This window comes from Coffea eugenioides, chromosome 3 (genome assembly GCF_003713205.1).
Source record: "Coffea eugenioides isolate CCC68of chromosome 3, Ceug_1.0, whole genome shotgun sequence".
NCBI classification, from domain to species: domain Eukaryota; kingdom Viridiplantae; phylum Streptophyta; class Magnoliopsida; order Gentianales; family Rubiaceae; genus Coffea; species Coffea eugenioides.
Genome location: NC_040037.1, coordinates 38,750,980 through 38,757,278, shown reverse-complemented (window position 1 = coordinate 38,757,278; position 6,299 = coordinate 38,750,980). Strand labels below are relative to the sequence as shown.

The 6,299-nt window shown below is 32.2% G+C and overlaps 1 long non-coding RNA gene across 2 annotated transcripts; it reads right to left on the bottom strand.

The window, feature by feature from the left end:
• Positions 1 to 2,780: 2,780 nt before the first annotated feature.
• LOC113765429 lies at positions 2,781 to 5,965 on the bottom strand. Of its 2 annotated transcripts, XR_003467716.1 has the most exons (4): positions 5,770 to 5,965; positions 5,309 to 5,355; positions 3,629 to 3,779; positions 2,781 to 3,139 (listed from the first exon to the last, which is right to left on the bottom strand). It is a non-coding gene; the product is annotated as an uncharacterized LOC113765429 (long non-coding RNA). The 2 variants fall into 2 exon arrangements; XR_003467717.1 differs by lacking the exon at positions 5,309 to 5,355.
• Positions 5,966 to 6,299: the final 334 nt, after the last annotated feature.

Here is a 6,299-nt window from a genome sequence, read left to right as displayed (position 1 = left end):
ACTACTCTATATTCGAAACTTACTTTTTGGAGAGTAAGTTTAGTTCAAGTAATAGTAAGTTTTCACGGATTAAAAGTAAATCCTATTGATAGAATAGTAAATTTGGTTAACCATCAAGACTTACTAGTTTGTGGCATAAATTTACAATTTTACTTAAAGAAACTTATATGAAACAAGTATTAGGAAGTTTATTTAAAATAATGCTAAGATTTTTTAAGTAAAATGATTGAAACTTAATATTATAGTTAGTAATTGCTGGTAACGTAAATGTATAATATATGATTGTATGTATCATTCATCAAGGTTATGTGTTCTAATAAATTTATTTTCTAGGTCACAAGTATAACAGTTAAATTTGTACTAATGTGGCATAATCTTTGAAAACTATAATAAATTTACCCACATATTAAGTTTCGTGAGATTCAAATATATTTTGTATCATTTAAAGTATGGATTTATATGCACTTTTTTTTTATGAAACTTACTTTTAATTGGCAAATAGTATGTAAATTATTATAAAATAGCATTTTATAATAATCATAATTTTTATAGGTGAATGGTATATAAATTGCTAAAATTGCCAATTTATAAATGATCAAATCTTACTACTTTATGGCATATATTAGTTTGGTCAACTACAAAATTATCGTAATTAAGTGTACGTTGGTTGTTGATTTGAAATTTGCACCCCTGTTACTATTTCGTTATTTCTACCACAGGTTTTTCTAATCAAAGTAAAACAAAGTCAAATATATTTTCCTTTTGTATGTAGTATTTATATTTAGTAAAAAATTAATAAACCATGATTACATTTCAATGCTTCTAATGGAATTAGTAACATTTTCTAAATAAATTGGAATAATTTGTAAAATATGTTATTTTTTTACCAATATAATTAGGGGTGGCAACCGGGTCCAAATCGGAGTGGCGGGTCGAGTTGAGACCCAGGTATAATAGAAAACTGTCTGACGCGAACTTGACCCGCCAACCCGAAACGGGTCAGGATATCTGACCCGAATCTGAAAATTTCAGGTTGTCGGGTTGGCGGGACGACCCGAATGACCCAAAACGTAATTTTAATTTATTAATTTACCACTGTAATTTCTAATTCGCACAAGACTAATTACATAATCAAGTAATAAAAATTAAATAAATAATCCCAAACCTAATCTAAAATAAATTAAAAACACCGTAAAAGTGTTTTATTCCGAACCAAATACAAAATAAATAAAAGCAATATAAAAGTAAAAAATAATATAATACATTATTTGTCCAAATATAATAATTTCAACTTCAAATAAGTTAAATAAATTCATTTAGGGTTAAGTGATGAATGCCTTTGAAAAAAAAAGAATAACTTAGTTTAGTTAGGTAAAATAATTTTTAATTCATAAACAGGTGATCGGGTCGTATCGGGTCACCCACGGTTTGACCCGAATTCGACCCATTTTCTTTTCGGGTTTGTCGGATTCGACTCGATTCTGACCCGAACCCACGAAACCTCAATCCGAATCAATTAATTTCGTGTTAGGTTCATATTGTATTTTCAGGTCGTATCGAAAATTACCACCCCTAAATATAATCAAAAGAAATTTGCACTACTAAAAAGCAAGTGGAAGAAAGGATGATGGCATAAGTATAAATGTGAGCAACTATATACATATCACACCATAAGTTTAGGTTTGATTTGTTCAAAACATAGGTAATTTATTCGTTAGTAGATATAAAATGCATATTAATTTTCTACAAATGGAAAGTACAATTTCATATATACTAACCATTAACAGAATATGTAGTTCGAACACGATCAATTGAACGCATATTTCGTTTGTTAAGTTATCATTTATTTTGTTACTTAGGTTGAATATTTACATTTGAATAGAGTATTGATATCGGAACTTCAATTAAGACAATTTTAAGGACAACAATTGCTAAAATATAGATTTCTTAAATTTTTTTGAAAAATGACAAAAAAATTACACTTTATTGTGAAAATATCAAATTATTAATTCAATTCAAATTAATTTTATAATAAAAAATATTATTCCTCAAACTGGTTGCTTAATCCGTATCTATGCCCGTACTAGTGTCGAATGAATAACTAAAATTTGAAATTGCAACAAAAAATATTTTTTACAAGAAAGGTGAAAATAAGTAGAACTTTTGCTAACTTTAACCCAAAATTTTAAAAAAAAAGGATAGGCCTTTTTGTAGTTTTGAATTCAAAAGTGTTGTGGTTGTGATAGAATTCTTTATTAAATTTTGAAACAGTTAAGAATTCAAGAGATAAGAACAAAGGTGACTTTTATTAGCTATTAATTTTAGTTAGAGTAGGAAAGGTCGATGCACTAGTAACGCTTGGATTTCTTTATGCCAAAGAATTCATAGTACCTAAAGCTGGTAGCCTTTTTACGGATTCATTGAAGGTATTTATGAGACCCCCACAATTATTGTTTCCTCGGTTACGATAAATGGACAAAGAAAGTCGAAACTAGTTTGTCCCATTATTCCTAATGGCAGATTGTCATTAAATAGAAAGGTGGATTACTTGTTTATTCGTAGAGGACGTGGGAAGATACTATTTGTTTGGACTTCTGCTAATCGGTTACTGAGGAAATCACAGCACTTAACTTCACAAAGGCCGATGCTCTCTCATAAAAGTGCCGTCAGTCTATATAGGAAAGCAACACACTTTATTTTTGGTCGCACCGAAACGAATGGATAAAAAGGAACTTCTAATGCTCGCAGAAATAAATAAGAGTATGTGCTCCTACGACAGAATGGATGTTACACCGCTATTAATGTGGTAAGGGCAAATCCCTTTAGTACTTTACAGCAAAATGTAGCATGTAGTAAGTAGCTGCTTATATAAAACCACTGAGGTTTTTCATGGTTAAGCATTAGAACAACTACTGCATAATAGTCCCTGACTAAGCTGAACAAAATGTGAGAGGGTCACAACTACAAGAGTAGTAGCGCAATCAGAAAACACCTATAAGGCTATAACAACTAAGACCAAAAGCGAGACTGTGTCCGATGCACCCCATGTTTAACTAGAACCATCCATATGGAATTCCATGATTAATGCTAATCTTCCCTGCTTCCTTTCACTTATTCCATCCCGTTGAGATATCCAGTCCTGAAAAAGAACATGACTTTCAGTTTTAGCATATTTGGAAGCGGAAATAACCAAATGATGACAATAATAACAGTAAAACGTATGCGTGCTTCAAGTCCCTAAGCTTTAGCAGCAGAACAAGCCATGCGAGGAACATTTCTATAGTAAACCACCTGTACCAATTTTGAGAATATAAGTATAAAAAACCAGAATAAGGCTGAAAGCCACAACAACAACTCAGAGAAACCAAACCACCCTTCTCCAATCATCAAGACAATATTAAATTTATCTAGTAATATTCTCAAATATCTAAGAATGATATGAGATTTAATAAGTAATAAAATAAAAAACAAAGCATATGGCCGCCATACAAAAGCAGAACCCCAAGAATCCTAGAGAGTCCAAACCTTCTGTGCCCAGTAAACCAACAATACTAGCTTTAGGAGTAAGAACAAACAGTTTGAAGTAGATGATCAATATTATCAACAAAAGAGAAATGAATACTTTTACCTAGATATCTTGCAACACTGTTTCCTATTTTGTTTCAGTTTCCCTTGAACCAAGAAGAAGGGGGAGATTCAATCCCATGTAATATAATACGGTTCCGATGTCCAAAATTTTCCCAAAACTCTTCTGACCATTAGCTGTCCTGCCGCCAAACCTGTTGATCAAGGGACCATTTCAAAAAGAAAAAGGGCGGACAGGGGACCCCTGAGTTAGCTTCAGCTGAGGAATTACACTTTGTCCCAATTTCATAATCTTCCTTTCTTGAATTTAAAGGGGCTTGGGTTCCCTTGGGGAGGATCGTATAGCCTGCACTGTCAAGTCCTTTTTTCCTTCTCTGCTCTTTTCCTTTATTAAAGTAACAACTCTAGCAATCACATTCTTGTCTATTAAGGCATTTAGTTAAATCTGATTATATTGGAATATTCCTTGCCCAAAAAAAAAAAAAACTTTTTCTTCATAGAAGCGCTCTTTTAGTCTCTGAATCATTCCATCAAGCACAGAGCAACAAGCAGCAGGTAATTGGAAACTGAAGACAGAGATTCACAGGTCTGTATTTAATTTTCTTGATCTTTCTTTATTATTTCACTTTCATGTCAGCTAAAATCGTTCAACTAAACTGTTGTATGCGGGCACTTTTGCAGGAGTTTAGAGTATTGTAGTATATTTTGTGTAGCAAAATTATGCGGTTAATTGTTGAATAGAATTTTCAAAACAAGAATAAATCATCACTAATACAAAAGGGATCTTTTCAACATGCATGAAATACATAAATTTTGGTCAGAAATAATTGTATGTAAAATCTGACCGCCAAAGCTGCAGGAAGTTACGATTAAAATGAAATTTACTGCCTTTTAGCCCTGTAGCCGAGAATGCTGTTATATTGGAGGATAATTTGGCTCAAAAAAAAAAATCAAAGATCCTACTTATGAGCATCAGTAAAGATTTGAAAAAGGATATTTAATTGGAACTTTTCTGTTTTGACTATCCGAAAGCTTTTATTGGAGGGAGAGTGGTCTGGATTAGTTTATTGGATTACTAATGCTGGAAAAGATAGCCATTAATCATGTAACCTTTCTTTAATCTTAAATTAATGCATTATTAAAACATAGGCAATAGTGGTCATTTGAAACAAGAATTAGTTTAGTTTTTGTTGTGGTACTTATTCGTATCTCCTGCACCACTTTCCCTAGAGCCTTGAAGTCACTTGCTTTAGCTATGCTAACAATTATATCCGGAATCCATGAGCTAGTGGAAAAGTATTCATTGCATTGCTTTGTCATCAGTAGTTTTATCTTTGACATTATAATCTTCCTCTGTTTAAGAAGTTGATTAGGGACATGAACCATGACTTTTATAAGGAACTGGGGAATATCTATACCAGATCGATGGATAACCAAAAGGTGCATGTGCAGATAAATAAAGGGGGGAAATAAAAACTTGGCATTTGATTTTTGTTCATGTACACACACTCATGAGCTAATAGGCATGTACTTTATGTTAATGTGCACATAAATGTTAGCATGTTACAAAGTATTTGGTGGACAAATAACTTTCATCAATTGGTCAGGCACTTGATCTGATGGTGATAATATTATTGTTTCATTCCTGAGCAGATTTCAAATTCATGCTATAGTATTACAATTACTTTCTTTCTTTCTTTCTAAAATGAGTAATCATTTATACCATCAAACAGGGGTCTTGCAGCGGCAATGGACCAGAATAGTGTGGAACTGCAGGCAGAAAAAATTCTTACACTTCTCAGTCCTTTCGCACCGAGTAGCAATCATAACACAGAAAAAATGCCTTCGCACCGAGTAGCAATCATAACACAGAAATTTCTCTTTGACATTTCACCAAACATCTTATATGCATTCACAAATTAATCACATTTAACTTAAACGCCTAGTCTCAAGTCCTTTCCTAGATGTTTCATATGGCTATTAACCATATTTTACCCGTAGACAATCAAAACTACAACCATTTCCTAGATGTTTCAGTGGACATTTTCAGCCCCAAAATTGCAATAAAATCTTCAAATACTCAGCCTTGATTTCGTAAGAAAATCTTGACAAACAAAACAAATGAAATATAAATAAATTACAGCAATATAATCAAACGATTTCAAGTGGACATGATGGACTAACCTCGGCACTGCTCTCTTTGATTGGCTACCACCGTCGCTAACCCTTTTATTGTATCCGCATATGGCAGCACCCAAAAACAACCGATCGATGAGAAAGGATAGAGGGAAAGTGGGAACTGAAGATGAAAATTTGGAAGTGAGAAAATTTATGCAATTGAAACCAAGAGAAAGTGTGGACTAAAGTGGAATCCTTTGCCTGGGAATTCAATTGTATCGTTGGAACTAAGAACTAAGTAATAAGAAGGCAGATGACTTTAAAGAGATGATACCCGGAAGTGTTTCAGAACCCAAAATCGTTTTCAGAAACCGGTAACTTTTTTACTTAAATATGAACATTTTTTACTTTTAGTATTAGTAAGTTTGATTCAACCATAAGTAAATTTTGTCAAATAATAAGTAAATTAAATTACTCAAAGTGTAAATTTCTATTTTGACTAAAACTTATCTTTCAGGCATAAACTTACTAGTTTTAATTAAAAACTTACTAAAGTTAATATTAATTATTGTAATATAATATTTAAAAAGTCGCTA